A 22,004-nucleotide genomic window follows, 5' to 3' on the forward strand; every position below is an offset into this window, starting at 1 on the left:
AACCAGCAATAAACAACTTAAACATAAAAAATCACAAAGAAAGAACAATACAGTATCCACATCTGAACCAAAGAGTAAAACAGTGAAATGTGGATTATTAAATATTAGGTCTCTCTCCTCCAAGTCTCTGTTAGTACATGACTTAATAATTGATCAACAAATCGATTTACTCTGCCTTACAGAAACCTGATGCTTAGCCTCGTCCACCCCAGCTGTAAAACTCAGAAACCAGTCTTACTTGTTATCATCTATCGTCCACCTGGGCCTTACACAGAGTTTCTCTCTGATTTCTCAGACTTTTTATCTGATTTAGTGCTCAGCTCAGATAAAATAATTATTGTGGGTGATTTTAACATCCATGTAGATGCTAAAAATGACAGCCTCAACATCGCATTTAATCTGTTATTAGACTCAATTGGCTTCTCTCAAAATGTAAAAGAACCCACCCACCACTTTAATCACACTCTAGATCCTGTTTTAACATATGGCATAGAAACTGAACATTTAACAGTGTTTCCTGAAAACCCTCTGCTGTCTGATCATTTCCTGATAACATTTACATTTACAATAATTGATTACACAGCAGTGGAGAGTAGACTTTATCACAGTAGATGTCTTTCTGAAAGTGCTGTAACTAAGTTTAAGAATATAATCCACCCACTGTTATCATCTTCAATGCCCTGTACCAACATAGAGCAGAGCAGCTACCTGAACGCTACTCCAACAGAGGTCGATTATCTTGTTAATAATTTTACATCCTCACTACGTACGACTCTGGATACTGTAGCTCCTGTGAAAACTAAGGCCTCAAATCAGAAGTACCTGACTCCGTGGTATAATTCTCAAACACGTAGCCTAAAGCAGATAACTCGTAAGCTGGAGAGGAAATGGCGTGTCACAAATTTAGAGGATCATCATTTAGCCTGGAGAAATAGTTTGCTGCTTTATAAGAAAGCCCTCCGCAAAGCCAGAACATCTTACTATTCGTCACTGATTGAAGAAAATAAGAACAACCCCAGGTTTCTCTTCAGCACTGTAGCCAGGCTGACAAACAGTCAGAGCTCTACTGAGCCAACAATCCCTTTAACGTTAACTAGTAATGACTTCATGAACTTCTTCACAAATAAAATTTTTATCATTAGAGAAAAAATTACCAATAATCATCCCACAGATGTAATATTATCTACAGCTACTTTTAGTACCATCGATGTTAAGTTAGACTCTTTTTCTCCAATTGATCTTTCTGAGTTAATTTCAATAATTACTTCCTCCAAACCATCAACGTGTCTTTTAGACCCCATTCCTACAAAACTGCTCAAAGAAGTCCTGCCATTAATTAATTCTTCGATCTTAAATATGATCAACTTATCTCTAATAATCGGCTATGTACCACAGGCCTTCAAGCTGGCTGTAGTTAAACCTTTACTTAAAAAGCCATCTCTAGACCCAGCAGTCTTAGCTAATTATAGGCCAATCTCCAACCTTCCTTTCATATCAAACATCCTTGAAAGAGTAGTTGTCAAACAGCTAACAGATCATCTGCAGAGGAATGGCTTATTTGAAGCGTTTCAGTCAGGTTTCAGAGCTCAGCACAGCACAGAAACAGCTTTAGTGAAGGTTACAAATGATCTTCTTATGGCCTCTGACAGTGGACTCATCTCTGTGCTTGTCCTGCTAGACCTCAGTGCAGCGTTCGATACTGTTGACCATAATATCCTATTAGAGCGATTAGAACATGCTGTAGGTATTACAGGTACTGCACTGCAGTGGTTTGTATCATATCTATCTAATAGACTCCAATTTGTTCATGTAAATGGAGAGTCCTCTTCAGACACTAAGGTCAATTATGGTGTTCCACAGGGTTCAGTGCTAGGACCAATTCTGTTTACATTATACATGCTTCCCTTAGGCAGCATCATTAGAAGACATAGCATACATTTTCACTGCTATGCAGATGACACGCAGCTCTATCTGTCCATGAAGCCAGGTAACACACACCAATTAGTTAAACTGCAGGAATGTCTTAAAGACATAAAGACCTGGATGGCCGCTAACTTTCTGCTTCTTAATTCAGATCAAACTGAGGTTATTGTACTCGGCCCTGAAAATCTTAGAAATATGGTATCTAAGCAGATTCTTACTCTGGATGGCATTACCTTGGCCTCCAGTAATGCTGTGAGGAACCTTGGAGTCATTTTTGACCAGGACATGTCCTTCAACGCACATATTAAACAAATATGTAAGACTGCTTTCTTCCATTTGTGCAACATCTCTAAAGTTAGAAATATCCTGTCTCAGAGTGACGCTGAAAAACTAGTTCATGCATTCATTACTTCCAGGCTGGACTACTGTAATTCATTATTATCAGGATGTCCTAAAAACTCCCTGAAAAGTCTTCAGCTGATCCAAAATGCTGCAGCAAGAGTCCTGACAGGGACTAGAAAGAGAGAGCAGATTTCTCCTGTTTTGGCTTCTCTTCATTGGCTTCCTGTTAAATCCAGAATTCAAAATCCTGCTCCTCACATACAAGGTCTTAAATAATCAGGCCCCATCTTATCTTAATGACCTTGTAGTACCATATCACCCTATTAGAGCACTTCGCTCTCACACTGCAGGCCTACTTGTTGTTCCTAGAGTATTTAAAAGTAGAATGGGAGGCAGAGCCTTCAGTTTTCAGGCCCCTCTTCTGTGGAACCAGCTTCCAGTTTGGATTCGGGAGACAGACACTATCTCTACTTTCAAGATTAGGCTTCAAACTTTCCTTTTTGCTAAAGCATATAGTTAGGGCTGGACCAGGTGACCCTGAATCCTCCCTTAGTTATGCTGCAATAGACGTAGGCTGCCGGGGATTCCCATGATGCATTGAGTTTTTCCTTTCCAGTCACCTTTCTCACTCACTATGTGTTAATAGACCTCTCTGCATCGAATCATATCTGTTATTAATCTCTGTCTCTCTTCCACAGCATGTCTTTATCCTGTTTTCCTTCTCTCACCCCAACCGGTCGCAGCAGATGGCCCCGCCCCTCCCTGAGCCTGGTTCTGCCGGAGGTTTCTTCCTGTTAAAAGGGAGTTTTTCGTTCCCACTGTCGCCAAAGTGCTTGCTCATAGGGGGTCATATGATTGTTGGGTTTTTCTCTGTATGTATTATTGTGCAATCTACTGTACAATATAAAGCGCCTTGAGGCGACTGCTGTTGTGATTTGGCGCTATATAAATAAAATTGAATTGAATTGAATTGACATTAGAATAATAACAATAATAAAAAAAAATGGATTTGGATACATCGATGATTTAATCATCAGAGTGGGCCTCATCTCCTCTCCACTCGACCTCCCAGTAACAGCGACCAGTCAGGCTGTGAGGATAAGGCTGTTGCTACTCTCATTGTTCAGTTTGAGTTGTATGTGCACTGAGTTTAATCCGACGGAGAGAGAAGAAACTGCAACAGCAGTTTATCACCTGAAGGCTTCAGCTGCTGTGTCACTTCCACTGTGGCAGACGTGTGGAGGTGGAGAATTAGGACCCAAGATGCAGGCAGCTGAGATGCAAGTGAGTTTATTCATAAAGCAGTGATACAAACAGAAATGGCAAAGGTGAGGATGGAAACTAAGCAAAACTTAAACTGGAAAAAGCTAACAAAACACAGAACTGAAACCTGAAACAGCGATGCAGGGAGCCGCAGGGAAAAAACACAGAATGATGGAGGGAGATTACGTAGAAGAACCAGCAACACAGACAAGAAAACACAGGAGTTAAATACACACAGGGCAATCAGGGAATGGGAGACAGGCGGCTGGGATTAATTGGATATAGCAAGACAAGGGGAAGCGAAACTAGAGCCGTGTCCAAATTCATGGGCTGCATCCTCCTGAGGACCCGGCCTTTGCGGTCTACGTGGGCCGGGTCCTCAGAAGGTCGGGTATGCCGGAAGTAAATGGCTGTGAAATTAGATGGTCTAGCCTTCTGATTTGCTGTCTCGGTGGAGTTTAATCAACTCGGCCATGTGCTGCTTGCTGTCTACAATATAACAGGACGCTGGCGTAACTTCTCAACCATCTCACACTTCTGTTTAATCAGTTTTCTGTTTGACGTTTATTCAGCTGTGTGAAAACCACCCGGCGGATTAATAAAGTTTTTATTAATCTAATCTAATCTAATCTAATAACTTTAATCTCAGCCAAACTGATTTACTCACGAACAAATAAAACACTGAAAAAAGCCAAACCTTCATCGCGTCGCTGTGATGTAATCGGCCTACAAATGCGGCCTCAGGAGGATGCAGCCCATGAATTTGGACACCCCTTAGAAACACTGACAAGAGACACGGACCTTCAAAATAAAACAGGAAACACACCGACTGAGCTCTACACATACAAACTTAACACAGACTGCAGTGACAGAACATAGGAACGTGAACCGTGGAACAGGAGAGTACAAAGGACACAAAACGCTCGGGATAATCATAAAAAACAACCCCAAATAAACAAAACCACAGAATATTAATAAACTTAAACATAAACACGGAGTCCACAGACTCCGGACCATGACATGCTGCTTTATAATCAGACTGATGGAGACAATGTCACAAAAGTGAACACACACTAACACTTCCTCACACCAGGTTTCAGACTCTGCTGTCCACTTTAAAACAGTCGTTAATGAAGGACATGAAAGGCCTTAAAATGTTTCCAGTCCCTCAAAAGACACATGTCATTCAGCTGTGTCGTGCCACCAGCCGTGGGTAACTCCAGATCCAACAGACAAACTGAGACATGGACACTGGTGAAATCTAGTGAAAACCCAAAAAATCAGAAGGATCGCCAGGTTCTGTTCATATAATCTGTGTTAGCATGGAAAATCAAGCTCCACCGAGTTTCTGCCCCTCTGCTCCATGGGAGGGTTTTAACTGAAGTATTTCTTAAAACCTTACAGCACTGCCTCAACTTTGGACAGAAACAAAGAAAATTAATTACTAACGTCTAGTTGACGTAAAATGATATGCTACAGCATATGGAGCTAAGGTTATCAAATATATGCACATTAGGACACTGAGGGTAGTTCTTGATCTAAGTTTATGCTTAAGGTCCTCGACGGGCAGAGACAAATGCACTGTGTGGAACGATCGGGACCCCACGCACAACAACATTCTCTTTTGTCAGCTTTCATGCTGCTTCCCCACTCCACATGTCTCTCCTCTCAGGTCCAGCATCACTGAAAAAGGGGAGAACCTGATTACTGCTGTGAAGAGTAGAAATATTTTACTGCTATTATTTGCTGCTATTTCTATAATCATCATTACCATTTCATTATTAATAGTGATGTTGCACTCAGATGCATTCAGATGTTCAAATATATTGGTATCATATTAGTCTTTATTACAGGTCCAGGAAGAACCACTTTAAATTGTTGAGTTGAATCTATAACCCGAAATGCTTTTGAATCTATAATCTTAAAAGTTTATGGGCAGACTGCATTGTGAAAGAAAAGGCCTAACGCTGAGTATCCTCAAAATAAGACAGGAAACTGCATGCTTCTGCAGAAGTGAAACCGAAAGCACAGTCTCAGTGCAAGTAATTCTGAGGAGCAGTTTGGATGATGCTATTATCATCTTTGATGCATTTATCTTTGATTAAGCTTTAAGTAGTTGTATTAGATTGAAACATTTGTTTTATACATTTTACATAGAAGTTAAGATCATTACACACAGGATGGCCTTAGCTTGGTTGCCTAAGTTGAGGTTAACTAAGGTGCAGAGAGCAGATGCACACTCTGTGCACGCACAGACAGACACAGTATTAGACTCATTTATATAGGTAAGAGTTTAATTACGTTTTGCTTGCGACTGCAAAACTGCCTGCATGAGTGACGGTTTGTGCAGAACGTGGACCTGATGTTCCAGAAGATAAGCCTGGGCAGGATGGTGACAGGAAGCACCTGGGGTCGAGCCGAAGACAATGTTCTTTGTTAAAAACTGTGTTCAAAGTTAACTGAACGTTTGTGGTTTTGGAGTGACGTATGCTTTGTTTGAGTCTGCCTGGCAACAGGCAGACTGCCAACCCTATAAAGTCTTTGTTCTGACTATTGTAAGACAGTTCGACGCTGAAATCTGCACAGTGTTCGGACTCACACATGTGTAATTCATTAAAATGTCGTCTAATTGCACCCGGCTGGATCAGTGGTTATTTTTGGATTCCGCCTCAATATCAGAACCTTAACACTGCCCTGCCAGCCACCCCTCCAGTGCAGCAGAGGCAGAGACCACACCAAACCTACTCAAACCACGGTGTGATGGTCAGGAGGACAAACTCCTGACCATCAAACTCTTCATCTCCCAGATGTTCCAGAGTGTTTAACAGGTCCTCTGACATCATCACAGCTGAATGAAGAGAGCTGAGAGCTACTGAATGGCTGAGATTGGAGTTTTTCTCACTTCTATAACAATAATATCTAAAATACTAACATTTTAACTCTGTAACTGCCATAATTTCTGTGTGTAACAAAGTGATGCTAAGAATTATATTATTAATTACTATTGTTGCTCTTATTAAATTAATAAAAAGTGAATTATCGTCAAAGGGGGGGGTAATAAAGAGGAGCTTCAGTCTAACTCAGTATGGCCCCCACACCCTCCGCTGTAAGCTGTGACCTGGACACGCTGCCCATCACGTGTTTTCTTTGTTGACGCTTCATTGCTTCATGTCGTGTTTATTTAATAAGTTTGTAATGATCAGCCTTTTATTCTGAAATAACTTCCTGGTTAAAAAAAGTCAAATATTAATATACCAGCTGGTGTATTAATAATAATAATAATAATAACAGGACTTGCTGCTCTGAGGTCACAGCTGACGGGAACTTCCTGGACTTAAACGTATTTGTTTGCAGTAAATCTGATGAAGTGTGTTTGATTCCCCATAAAAGCAGATTCGTCGTGTCAGTAATGGTTCAGGCACGTTTGTGGCTGTGCTAAACAAAGAAATCACCCAGAAGTGTCTCTGGTCCCTCAGACAGCGCTGACTGTGAAACTCTCGTCAGGTCGGTTAAAGCCACGAGCAGGAGTTGGGAATATGTTTGAGTCCTACACGGAAACAGGAGCGCTGATGCTGCCGTAGAGCGTTCCTAATCCGAGCAGCCGTGAAAGACGGCAGGAAGAGGAAGACTGTGGATTATAAGGCCAGTGTGAAATGTGCTCACACCTCGGCTGACTTTGACACACGACTGAAGAGTCCTCCACCTGCAACATCCGGATTTTCTGATTGTTAAATATTTAGTGCTGCAGGGTGAACGTCAGGGTCGTCAACACTTTTAGATAAGAAGCTCTTCACTTTTCATCAGGCTGTGTGTCAAAGCTGTGAACTGTGTTTTTCAAAAGTGCTCTGTTCCTCCTAAAGTCTTAAGTAAGGATCCGTCCTGGATGGATCTCTGCATCTGATCCCGTTTTAATGACGGCTGGCCTGTGTGGGGATCAGGGAAATATTTTGCTGCTATTGTTCATAATCATCATCATTACCATTGCATTAATAACATAATCTACAGCACTGATATTGCATTCAGATGGTTAAACATACTGGCATCATATTAACCTTTATTGCAGGTGCAGTGATAACCATTTTAAACTGTTGAGTTGAATGTATAATCTTAAATGCTTTTGAATGCTTTTTATAATCTTAAATGTTTATATGCTGATTATGTTGGTTTGTATGGGAGAAGCCCAGACTTCAGTGTGAAAGGTTGCAGGCTGACAGGAAACGCATGCTTTTGCAGAGCGTGCTTGTGAAAGTGAAACTAAAGCAGAGTCTGAGTGTAAGTTATTTTGAGGAGCTGTTTGGATGATGCTATTTGAATAACCAGGTTATTCATTATTATCTTTTTATTCATTTATATTTTTTGATTAAGCTTTTTAGTAGTGGTTCTTGATTAAAACATTTATTCAACATATTACATATATATAGTTTCAGTTAGGTTATTACATATAAGGATGAGCCTCTGTTCTGGTGAAAGGTCAGAAGTACAACGGGTGAGATGAGAGAGCATTTAAGGTCGACACACATACATACACACACTTACACAGCAGTTAGACTCAGGGGTAGGCGAAGGTTCAAATAATATTTTGTAAAAGTTTGCAACTGCAAAATTGTGTCTGCACAAGTGACAGTGTGCCTTAAGACATGCTGCTGATGTTCTGAGATAAGCGAGCGAAGGCGAGCTACAGGAAGACACCTGGGATGGAGATGGAGGCGATGTTCTTTTCAAACTGTGTTAAAAGTTGCTAACAGAACATTTGTGGTTTTGAAACTCATGCATGTGATGACGTATGAGGGGCCGTCAGAAAACAAACCCTGATGCTATAAAACGATTGTCTTGTGTATTTTTGGGCGGAGATCTACAGCTGATGTTTTGCAGTGTACATCTCCCCACGCTGCGTGTGTTCATTAAAATCAATTGTTTGACCAAGCTCTTCTGGACCATCGTTGTTTTTCTACTCCTCCTCAATATCGGACCCTTAACACCTGACACGTGAGCTGATCAAGAAACTGTGACAGCTGGTTTTTATTCTGAGGATGGAAGTGAAGAAGCCCCGAGTTTGGCACAAACATTCAAACATGTTGAAGAGCTGTTGAAACCAGAGGTGGGACCAAGTCATTGTTTTGCAAGTCTCAAGTAAGTCTCAAGTCTTTATCCTCAAGTCAGAGTCAAGTCTCAAGTAAAGTCAAGCAAGTCCGAGTCAAGTCGTAAGTCAAGACAGACAACTTTCAAGTCAAGTCCCAAGTCGCACACTTTGAATTTCAAGTCCTTTCAAGTCTTTTTTTTAAAAACAATGTTGCAGTTATATGTTAGGTGTAAATAATAGACCATGTGTTCTTTTTTAAAAATCTGTATTAATCTCATCACCTGATGAAACAAGTAACTTACAAAATATGCACAAACTAATTCTGAAATTGCACCTTGCACAGCTCAATTAAACTTTGCTGCAAGAATAGTCTTCCTCTAAATTACAAATTCACAGAATAAACATTCAGCGAAAAATGCAAAAGCAGAACTTCCTGTTGAAACAAAAACTGCTGAGATTTCCTTATGTACAAAACCATTTCCTTATGTACAAAACAAATATATATATATATATATATGAACAATGAACAAGAATGTGCACTTTAAGTTATTTCAGTTAACTATTAACTATTCTGCATTGCATTTGCAAAAGACCAAATTGGCCAAAAGTCTGTGAGTCATTTGTGCACGATGAGGCCGTAGAATGATGCCACCATAGCTGAAAACTCGCTCCACAGGAGCACTACATGCAGGTACTGCCAAAACTCTGGTGGCCACATGAAACAGAGAAGGAAGAGTCTGCATGTTCATTGCCCAGAACAAGAGGGCGTTCTGTCCATCGGCAATATCCAGGTAGTGACTTAGCTGTAGAGCTGGACTCTTCCCCACATCCTTCTTCTGCCTCTTACAGTAAGCAGCAAAGAGTCCTCCATCTTCAGAGTCCTCTTGATGTTCCTCACCAGGAGTCACAGGTTGCTCTGACTTTGCAGGATCTGCCGCATCTTGCAGGATCAGATCTGGCAAAACAAATTAACAACAGCAAAAGAGCCTTTATTACAATTTTAGACAAAAAAAAAAAGAAAAAAAGAAAAAATATAAACTATATTCAATCTTTACCTTTAACTTTTTGTGTCACCTCTGCCTTTATGTCACAACTGCCCAACACATGGTGTTCCACCCACAACAGAGAAAATGCTGGATCCAAAGCAGCTGCTTTAAGGTACACTGGATCTGAAAAGGGGGCAGTGATCCCATCTTCTGCTCTAGCCATTCGCACACTGATAAAGATTCCAAGAAATCTTTTGTTCAAAGATGCTTGGAGGCTCCTGACCAGACCATTCAGGAAACAGACTTGAGGCTTCAGTTTCTCAAGGTGGTGATTGAGGGACAGCACAGATGGAACAACAGCACTAATCGTGACTATTTTCTCACCTTGTGTCAAATCTGTTGCTTCTCCAAAAGGCTTCAATATGTCCACCATCTCCTTCAACAGGTTCCACTCTCGTGTTGTGAATAATAACTCCTTGTGCCCAGCCATTTCAAGAACAGCACAGAGTTTTAGATGTTCACATTGGAGAACTGCCTTCACTTGTCTCAGTGTTGAATTCCATCTTGTGATTACAGCAGCAGGGATCGCTTTCTGTTCACCAAATTCAGCTTCAAACACATCTTTGAATGTTGTGCTTGTGTGCAGTAGAGAGCTGAGCTTAGATAACTTTGAAAGTGAAGGAGATGCCACTTTGGTCTCTGACAAACCATCTTTCACCACCAGCTGAAGTGTGTGCGCAAAACACTGCAGGCGCTGTGTCTTTGCCATAGCAGCACCTACTGTTTCCTGATCTTCCAAGGTTAAGTCGTGCCAGAGCTCTGGGTCGTCAAGATGATCACCATCATCATCATCATGTTCCTCACCTTGCTCAGTGGGGAAGCACACAGTGAATGCTTTCCGCATATTGGCAGCATTGTCACTAATAATATAGTCTAGTTTATCTTTGATGTTGTATTCGTCACATATAGCTTCAAATTTCTCACAGATTCTTTCACTAGTGTGTAATCCTTTGAAGCGGTCAAAGGCCAGCAGTTTGGATTTTAGCTGCATCCTCTCTGTCTCTCTCTGTATCCAGTGCACAGTGATACCAAGGAAACCCCTCATCCTTCGGTCTGACCAAATGTCCACAGTGACTGAAACATGATCAGTCTCGCTCAACTGAGTTTTTAACATTGAACGTTTCTCAGCAGCGAGGTTCTCTGTTTTTGATATAATTGTTCTGCGACATACCGGGCTGTATTTTCTGTCAACTACCGTCAGAAAGTGCCGAAAATTCTTGTTTTCCACAATAGAAAGGGGCAGGTTGCAACCAATAATCAAGTCACTTAATAATGCATTCGGGATAGCTTTCTGCTGTGGATGAGTCATGCTGTACTGTCCGGCACAAGTGTCCATAAACTGTGATATGGAAGGCTGTTGAGGTTCATTTGTGATCCTCTTTTTCATCTGGTATTCTTCAAATCTGATAGAGGTAAGCATATTAGACTCATGTCAGAAATTCCATTACAGCCATTCATGAATTGCATTTGACTTTAAGTTGATCCTAATAATCCTAAATAACTGTTAACACTTAAACCCTCATAGTTTTCAGACAATAAAAAATATAAATGAAAAATATATAAACAATATTTATTAAAACACTTTTCTCAAAACTCTGCATACAGTTCTAATAAGCAATGTTTAGCATCCCTGTTAAGAATAACTGACCTTTGCAAATAAACAACAGCTAATAACATAAGTATTTTATTTGATGTATTGACATAAATGACAGAAGAAAAAGGCCATATATAGCAGGACTACTCAATTACACACTAAGGTGGGCCAGATTTTCTAACCAAAATTTTTTTCCCTGGCTCAGACATGCAAAAGTTAAACACGACCATATGTTACCGGCACCAAACCTAGGGGAATCTAGACCGGTGTTGTGCCCAAAAGTGATCGTCTGCCAGAAACTGATTGCCGTCCGCGGGAGCGCGCACAGCTGCTTAAAGCTGCAGCGCCCGGATTAAGTGCGTTGCCAGCTACTTCCGTGCAACTGACATAACGTGGGGGAAACAACCCAAAGACATTAATGCCTTTCTTATTAGGCAAAGGTCTGCATTTATGGAACTTTAACGTTTATATAACCGAATTATGACGTTTATCAGAAGGTTGTTTTCAGTGTGTAGCGCAGTCACGAATGACTACACGCATGACGATGGAATAATTAATGCCTACAGGTTCAGTATCTCTACTCTCGTTGTTCATATTTGATATAAGACTGTCGAATAGTAGTTAAAACAATAAAGACCTATTGTGCCAGTATCACCATGACTCTGTCTTGTTTGTTCAGAATAACGACTGAGAACATGGCATTTTAGCGCTACCGAAAAGTCATTGTGGCCTATAACTTGTCACTGAAACAATATTTCAGCTTCAAACTTGTTGGATATATTCCCGAATGGTTACACGTGATATATTATATCCCAAAAACTCTCCAAGAACTGCTGAATACCTTTTAAAAGAACATTAATACCAATAATATGTAATTTTCAACCTGCCAAAAAGTGATTGTGGCCTATAACTTGTCACTGAAACAATATTTCTGCTTCAAACCTGTTGGATATAATCCAAAAGGATCATATGTGACACATCATATCCCAAACAGTCTCTAAGAAATGCAGAATAACTTTTAAAGGAACAATAATACTCATAATGTGCCATTTTCGACCTGCCAAAAAGTGATTGTGGCCTATATCTTGTCACTGAAACAATATTTCTGCTTCACAATTGTTGGGTATCATCCGAAAGGATCATATGTGGCACATCATATCCCAAACAGTCTCTAAGAAATGCAGAATAACTTTTAAAGGAACAATAATACCGATAATATGCCATTTTTGACTTGCCAAAAAGTGATTGCTGCCTATATCTTGTCACTGAAACAATATATCTATTTCAAACTTGCAGGATTTCATTCAGAAGTGTTAAATGTGACATATTATATCCCACACAGTCTCTAAGAAATGCACAATAACTTTTAAAATAACATTAATACCGATAATATGCAATTTCCAACCTGCCAAAAAGTGATTGTGGCCTATATGTTGTCATTGAAACAATATTTCTGCTTCAAACCTGTTGGATATAATCCAAAAGGATCATATGTGACACATTATATCCCAGTCAGTCTCTAAGAAATGCAGAATAACTTTTAAAGGAACAATAATACTCATAATGTGCCATTTTCGACCTGCCAAAAAGTGATTGTGGCCTATATCTTGTCACTGAAACAATATTTCTGCTTCAAACCTGTTGGATATCATCCAAAAGGATCATCTGTGACACATTATATCCCAATCAGTCTCTAAGAAATGCAGAATAACTTTTAAAATAACATTAATACCGATAATATGTCATTTTCGACCTGCCAAAAAGTGATTGTGGCCTATATCTTGTCACTCAAACAATATTTCTGCATCAAACTTGTTGGGTATCATCCAAAAGGGTCATATGTGACACATTATATCTCAAACAGTCTCAAAGGACTGTTGAATAACTTTTAAAGGATCAGTAATACCCATAATATGCCATTTTCGACCTGCCAAAAAGTGATTGTGGACCATAACTTGTCACTGAAATACTATTTCTGCTTCAAACTTGGTGAATGTCATTCAAAAGGGTCCTCTGTGACATATTATATGTCAAACAGCCCCTTAGGACCGCTGGATAACCTTTAAAGGAACATTAACATTGATAATATGCCATTTTCAGCCTGCCAAAAAGTGATTGCCGCCTATATCTTGTCACTGAAATACTATTTCTGCTTCACACTTGACTGATATCATTCAGAAGGATCATATGTGACATATTATATCTCCATCAGTCCCTTAGAACTGTTGAATAACTTTTAAAGGAACATTAATACCCATAATATGCCATTTTCGACCTGCCAAAAAGTGATTGTGGCCTATATCTTGTCACTGAAACAATATTTCTGCTTCAAACTTGCTGGAAGTCATTCAAAAGGGTCATATGTGACATGTTATAACTCAAACAGTCCCATAGAATTGCTGAATAACCTTTAAGGGAACAATAAAACCGATAAAATGCCATTTTCAGCCTGCCAAAAAGTGATTGCCGCCTATATCTTGTCACTGAAACAATATTTCTGCTTCAAACTTGACTGATATCATTCAGAAGGATCATATGTGACACATTATATCCCAATCAGTCTCTAAGAAATGCTGAATAACTGTTAAAGGAACATTACTACCCATAATATGCCATTTTCGACCTGCCAAAAAGTGATTGTGGACTATAACTTGTCACTGAAACAATATTTATGCTTCAAACTTGTTGGGTATCATCCAAAAGGATCATATGTGGCACATCATATCTCAAACAGTCTCTAGGAAATCCTGAATAACCTTTAAGGGAACAATAAAACTAATAATATGCAATTTTCAACCTGCCAAAAAGTGATTGTGGCCTATATCTTGTCACTGAAATAATATTTCTCCTTCAAACTTGTTTGATATCATCCAGAAGGGCTATATGTGACATATTACATCCCAAACAGTCCATTAGAACTGCTGAATAACTTTTAAAAGAACATCAATACCGATAATAGTCATGTTCAAGCTGCCAAAAAGTGATTGCCGCCTATATCTTGTCACTGAAACAATATTTCTGCTTCAAATTTTATGGACATCATTCCCAAAAGTTTTATGTGACACATTTTGCTGCAAATTTAAATCAAGCCTTTATTGGACAGTGCATAAAACGTCAAATTTCAAAAATGTTGTAATTCAAAAATAATACAAAACAAGGATAATGGCCAAATGGAAACAGGTGGGAGGAGATCTGCTTAAACACATTAGGAACACTAAGTCATAGGAAAGAGAAAACAAAAGGTAATAAAAATTCCATTCCATTACAGCACTTATTAATTGAAACGAAAACCAAAAACGAATAACAATTACATCCAATTAAAGAAGAAACCACCAGTTAAAATAAACTAACAAATAGACCAGAAACAGGGGGTACAGCGGAAGCTGAACACGAGTAAACCATGGAACAACATATATATTAATTCTTTGCCTACAGTAACTATAATGCTAACATGTTAGGAAACACAAAATAATTGAATAATCCTACAAACAAATTGCAATCACACCTGAACTCTAATGTATTGAACAATACAGAAACACACACAGCAACATGAACATAAATGAATGAATTAATAAATAAATACACAAACAATAAATATTATAGGAGACAACGATACAAAACAACATTTCAAAAACATATCTTAACATAACCATTCTACCACTACTGTTCCTATGAAGCAATAGATATCTATACGTATAGATATGTACACGAACACACATATGTACACACTAAATATACATATTTATACATATACATACATATACTGTATACCTGCACGTCCATAAACATAGAAGGTGCATTGTGCATGAATGGTGACCATGGATGTCCACAAAGTCCAGTGAATTATGACATCGTGATTGAGGAGTTGTAGAGTCTAACTGCTGTTGGAATGAATGATCTGGGAAAGCACTCTTTCCTGCAGCAAGGATGTTTCAGGAAGGAGCTGTGATAGTTGTCTAAATTGGTTCATATTTATCATAGTTTCATAACAGTTTTCCTAATTATTTTCCCACTTTAGTTGTTACTCCTGTTCCATCTTTGCTGGCGTTTTGTTCATGTTTACCTGCCTTAATAAAATCACTTGCTTTTGGTTCTAGTCTCTGCTCTGTCTCCTCCAGTGTCTCCATTTGTGTCCTCGTTCTTGTTCAACACAAGCAATTACTATGATTTTTCTAAAAATAAATATGATTCAAATTTTTTGAATAGCAAATGTTACTTCAAATAATGACTGCATTGTTATATATTTTATTCACAGTTTGCAGAGTGCATCTTAAAAGATGTTCCAATAGAGTTTGAGGACTCTGCTTCAAGTATTGCAAGTCTGAGACAACAGATTGCAATATGTCTTCTTGAGAATATAGGTATCATTACAAATATAAATTAAATGGTAAACTACAAACTGTGTGTGTTTCTGTATTGTTCAATACATTAGAGTTCAGGTGTGATTGCAATTTGTTTGTAGGATTATTCAATTATTTTGTGTTTCCTAACATGTTAGCATTATAGTTACTGTAGGCAAAGAATTAATATATATGTTGTTCCATGGTTTACTCGTGTTCAGCTTCCGCTGTACCCCCTGTTTCTGGTCTATTTGTTAGTTTATTTTAACTGGTGGTTTCTTCTTTAATTGGATGTAATTGTTATTCGTTTTTGGTTTTCGTTTCAATTAATAAGTGCTGTAATGGAATGGAATTTTTATTACCTTTTGTTTTCTCTTTCCTATGACTTAGTGTTCCTAATGTGTTTAAGCAGATCTCCTCCCACCTGTTTCCATTTGGCCATTATCCTTGTTTTGTATTATTTTTGAATTACAACATTTTTGAAATTTGACGTTTTATGCACTGTCCAATAAAGGCTTGATTTAAATTTGCAGCAAAATGTGTCACATAAAACTTTTGGGAATGATGTCCATAAAATTTGAAGCAGAAATATTGTTTCAGTGACAAGATATAGGCGGCAATCACTTTTTGGCAGCTTGAACATGACTATTATCGGTATTGATGTTCTTTTAAAAGTTATTCAGCAGTTCTAATGGACTGTTTGGGATGTAATATGTCACATATAGCCCTTCTGGATGATATCAAACAAGTTTGAAGGAGAAATATTATTTCAGTGACAAGATATAGGCCACAATCACTTTTTGGCAGGTTGAAAATTGCATATTATTAGTTTTATTGTTCCCTTAAAGGTTATTCAGGATTTCCTAGAGACTGTTTGAGATATGATGTGCCACATATGATCCTTTTGGATGATACCCAACAAGTTTGAAGCATAAATATTGTTTCAGTGACAAGTTATAGTCCACAATCACTTTTTGGCAGGTCGAAAATGGCATATTATGGGTAGTAATGTTCCTTTAACAGTTATTCAGCATTTCTTAGAGACTGATTGGGATATAATGTGTCACATATGATCCTTCTGAATGATATCAGTCAAGTTTGAAGCAGAAATATTGTTTCAGTGACAAGATATAGGCGGCAATCACTTTTTGGCAGGCTGAAAATGGCATTTTATCGGTTTTATTGTTCCCTTAAAGGTTATTCAGCAATTCTATGGGACTGTTTGAGTTATAACATGTCACATATGACCCTTTTGAATGACTTCCAGCAAGTTTGAAGCAGAAATATTGTTTCAGTGACAAGATATAGGCCACAATCACTTTTTGGCAGGTCGAAAATGGCATATTATGGGTATTAATGTTCCTTTAAAAGTTATTCAACAGTTCTAAGGGACTGATGGAGATATAATATGTCACATATGATCCTTCTGAATGATATCAGTCAAGTGTGAAGCAGAAATAGTATTTCAGTGACAAGATATAGGCGGCAATCACTTTTTGGCAGGCTGAAAATGGCATATTATCAATGTTAATGTTCCTTTAAAGGTTATCCAGCGGTCCTAAGGGGCTGTTTGACATATAATATGTCACAGAGGACCCTTTTGAATGACATTCACCAAGTTTGAAGCAGAAATAGTATTTCAGTGACAAGTTATGGTCCACAATCACTTTTTGGCAGGTCGAAAATGGCATATTATGGGTATTACTGATCCTTTAAAAGTTATTCAACAGTCCTTTGAGACTGTTTGAGATATAATGTGTCACATATGACCCTTTTGGATGATACCCAACAAGTTTGATGCAGAAATATTGTTTGAGTGACAAGATATAGGCCACAATCACTTTTTGGCAGGTCGAAAATGACATATTATCGGTATTAATGTTATTTTAAAAGTTATTCTGCATTTCTTAGAGACTGATTGGGATATAATGTGTCACAGATGATCCTTTTGGATGATATCCAACAGGTTTGAAGCAGAAATATTGTTTCAGTGACAAGATATAGGCCACAATCACTTTTTGGCAGGTCGAAAATGGCACATTATGAGTATTATTGTTCCTTTAAAAGTTATTCTGCATTTCTTAGAGACTGACTGGGATATAATGTGTCACATATGATCCTTTTGGATTATATCCAACAGGTTTGAAGCAGAAATATTGTTTCAATGACAACATATAGGCCACAATCACTTTTTGGCAGGTTGGAAATTGCATATTATCGGTATTAATGTTATTTTAAAAGTTATTGTGCATTTCTTAGAGACTGTGTGGGATATAATATGTCACATTTAACACTTCTGAATGAAATCCTGCAAGTTTGAAATAGATATATTGTTTCAGTGACAAGATATAGGCAGCAATCACTTTTTGGCAAGTCAAAAATGGCATATTATCGGTATTATTGTTCCTTTAAAAGTTATTCTGCATTTCTTAGAGACTGTTTGGGATATGATGTGCCACATATGATCCTTTCGGATGATACCCAACAATTGTGAAGCAGAAATATTGTTTCAGTGACAAGATATAGGCCACAATCACTTTTTGGCAGGTCGAAAATGGCACATTATGAGTATTATTGTTCCTTTAAAAGTTATTCTGCATTTCTTAGAGACTGATTGGGATATAATGTGTCACATATGATCCTTTTGGATTATATCCAACAGGTTTGAAGCAGAAATATTGTTTCAGTGACAAGTTATAGGCCACAATCACTTTTTGGCAGGTTGAAAATTACATATTATTGGTATTAATGTTCTTTTAAAAGGTATTCAGCAGTTCTTGGAGAGTTTTTGGGATATAATATATCACGTGTAACCATTCGGGAATATATCCAACAAGTTTGAAGCTGAAATATTGTTTCAGTGACAAGTTATAGGCCACAATGACTTTTCGGTAGCGCTAAAATGCCATGTTCTCAGTCGTTATTCTGAACAAACAAGACAGAGTCATGGTGATACTGGCACAATAGGTCTTTATTGTTTTAACTACTATTCGACAGTCTTATATCAAATATGAACAACGAGAGTAGAGATACTGAACCTGTAGGCATTAATTATTCCATCGTGATGCGTGTAGTCATTCGTGACTGCGCTACACACTGAAAACAACCTTCTGATAAACGTCATAATTCGGTTATATAAACGTTAAAGTTCCATAAATGCAGACCTTTGCCTAATAAGAAAGGCATTAATGTCTTTGGGTTGTTTCCCCCACGTTATGTCAGTTGCACGGAAGTAGCTGGCAACGCACTTAATCCGGGCGCTGCAGCTTTAAGCAGCTGTGCGCGCTCCCGCGGACGGCAATCAGTTTCTGGCAGACGATCACTTTTGGGCACAACACCGGCAGCAAGCGGCACACAGGCTAGAGAGCACTGCGTAGCCAAATATGAGCAAACTGTTGATTAATAGAGAGGACACCGAAGTTAGCATCTTGCTCAGGCCGGAGCTCATTTATTTCTGAGCTGCGCGTGCACAGAGCCTATAGCTAGAGTCTCTCTGGTAGTTCCACGGCAATGCAAGAGCACCATCCACTGGCATAATGAAATATAACCATGGTCTGGCAACACATAACAATGTCAAAATAATTCACAATAATAAACAAAAAATAAGGGGGTAATTGGTTTTCTTACAAAAATAAACATGTAGCTCTACGGGGTTAATGATGAGGAGGAGACGGAGAGAAACTCTTCCCTGAGTACAGCTACAGAACCCACTTTCTGAAACGGACCCTGCTCACCATTCACCGACAATTCTGAGCTAACAAGTTGCATGTTATTCTTGGATGTGCTTGTAGGACCGGATTTAAAATAGCATGACAAACATATCATACCTGTTAAAGCCAAACAGTATCATCAACGTAGCCCGGAGAACATTTGCTAATAAGATGAAGTTAGCTAAGTCGCTATCTCATCGTAGCAAAAAAAGGCAGCACCTACCGTTCTTTATGCAACTTCAAATGTCGGACAAAGTTGGAAGTTGTTCCATCTCCGTCTGTGATTCTCTTCTTGCATGTTTTGCATATTGCATTTCGGTTTTTTTCGACTACTTCGTAGTTTGTGTAGCCGAAAGAAATTACTTTTGGGAGCATTTTTGGCTCGAGCGTTTTTTTTTTGTTTTTTTTTTAAATCTGGTTAATTTGATTGGCTGTGCTACAGCCCACGCTCACGTACATACGGAGTGTGGTAAGAATGAATGAATGAATAAAGTGAATTAATGGTCCGCACTTTTTATATAATATGTATGTTAAATTTTAGATTTGGGTAAAATATCAAGTCTTTTCAAGTAAACAGGTTCAAGTCCAATTCAAGTCCCGAGTCACTGGTGTAAAAGTCCAAGTCAAGTCACAAGTCTTACAACCTTTTTTCAAGTCAAGTCTAAAGTCATAAAATTAATGACTCGAGTCTGACTCGAGTCCAAGTCATGTGACTCGAGTCCACACCTCTGGTTGAAACTCCACTGAACCCACAGCTGCTTCTGCTGGGTTTAAACAGCATTACAATAAAATCTGTGAGTTTTTTTAACAGCGCTTTTAAAAAGACAGACGGACGGACGGACGGACGGATGGACACACTGAAGGAAGACAAAAACCTCTGAAAAGGATCAACAACATTTCCTGAAGCCTTTTATAATCATAAAGACTTTAACAGCTTTCACTCTTCAGTACGAACACGATAGAGACTCTCTGTGATAAACTGTGAGAGCACCGTCTGTCCTCAAGGGGGCATTGCAGCCCCATGTATGAGTCAGAGCAGCTCCTACAGTCAGCGGCTGTGTCCCAATTCAAGGTATGCACGCTTGAAGTACGCACACTACGCGTACTACGTACGGTGCGTACTACAAGTACGGGAAGTGCGGAAGTGAGAGGCTTGTGAAATGGGACGGTCTAGCCTTCGTCGCGCTGTTCAGGTTGCCTAGCAACCATGATACTAACCGCGAGAAATGTTTCATACAGCTTTGTGTGACAGAAATGAAGGAGAAAAATGTTTTGTTGTTCATTCATTTTTGTCATGACATCACTTTGATTAGTTGAGACCACAGGACTGTAAAACATGATAGTTGGGCTTCATTTCTGTACTGAACAGTCATTTAAGATTAGTTAGTAAATGATAATTAGCTAATGTTGTTCATGAGACTAAAGTCATCTCACTGTGGTAATGTTAATATAATATGGACAATATTATATGTATTGTCAGATTATATATATATATGAGCTTGAACTCTGTGTCAAAGATTCAAGTTGCAGTTATTTATATTTCCTATCACCTTAAATCTTCACTCAAAGACAAGTATCTCTGACAGTGTATATACAGATGTATTATATATAAGAGACAAACATTGTTCTTTTAATATGTTGGCATTACTAAATATGGCTCAATGCTTATATATATGTGTAAAAAGAAAATGTACGAGCTGTGATAACTGTTTCTGATAGAATGAAGATCAGACTGACACGGGACACAGCCAGCGTCTCCATGGTGCTCAATCATCCAGCTGAGGAAGCTTAAGAAGCTGATTCTGTTTGTCTGGACAATCGTGCAGATGAGCAGAATCAGCTTCTTTATGTCAACGTGTCAAAGTTCACTGAAATGAGCTTTTGTTCTTCACAAGACAGAAAGGAAGTGTCAACATATGTGTTGTTGTTACTGGTTACTACTGTGTAGGTGGAACCAAAGTAAAGCCACGCCCACCAATCTGAGCTAAAAAATAAAGCAGTTCTTCTGACGTCCAGCAGAGGCAGCAGTGAGTCAGTCCCCATAGACTCCCATGTTAAAGAATCAACATGTTTACAGCCTGATACACAAACTGTTTGATCTCTGTAACAAAATATAAACGACTGTGAGATTTGTATAAAACATTTGTGTACACCATAAAGATGCGTCAGGACTGGTCCCCTCGTGGACACAGGGACATACGTATGATGATCATTATATTATGATGTTATCATGTCGGCATTTATGCACCAGACGGTCGAGCAACACTTCTTTTTTCTTTTTCTCATTTTAAAGGTGAAATTCAAATATGAATTTTGCATGTTTGTGATAATTAGCAGCTCTTTGGACTTTGTACCTTTCAAACAGCGCATGATGCAGATTTTTGTGATGAAGACCTCGAGACTTCATGCCTCTCCTCCACAAACCAAAGTGTGTGTCTGTGTTCAGCGATTATATGAAATCTCTTCGAATCTTCAGTTAAAGACGGTTTATTATGATTACATCACATAACGCCCACTGTTAGATTTCATTATCAGGAAGCAGTCGACATGTGTGTAAGAACCTGCACATCTGCACTCATCTCTGCTTCGTCGTTTGGGGGGTTTAAAAGGTTCAGTCAGGTTTCTAGAAATGAGAGCGGCTCCATCCAAACTGTGATGGAAGCTGCTGCTCCTAACGAGACCAGAGGTTTCCCAACGATCCATGAA

This window comes from Oreochromis niloticus, linkage group LG6, assembly GCF_001858045.2.
Source record: "Oreochromis niloticus isolate F11D_XX linkage group LG6, O_niloticus_UMD_NMBU, whole genome shotgun sequence".
NCBI lineage: Eukaryota > Metazoa > Chordata > Actinopteri > Cichliformes > Cichlidae > Oreochromis > Oreochromis niloticus.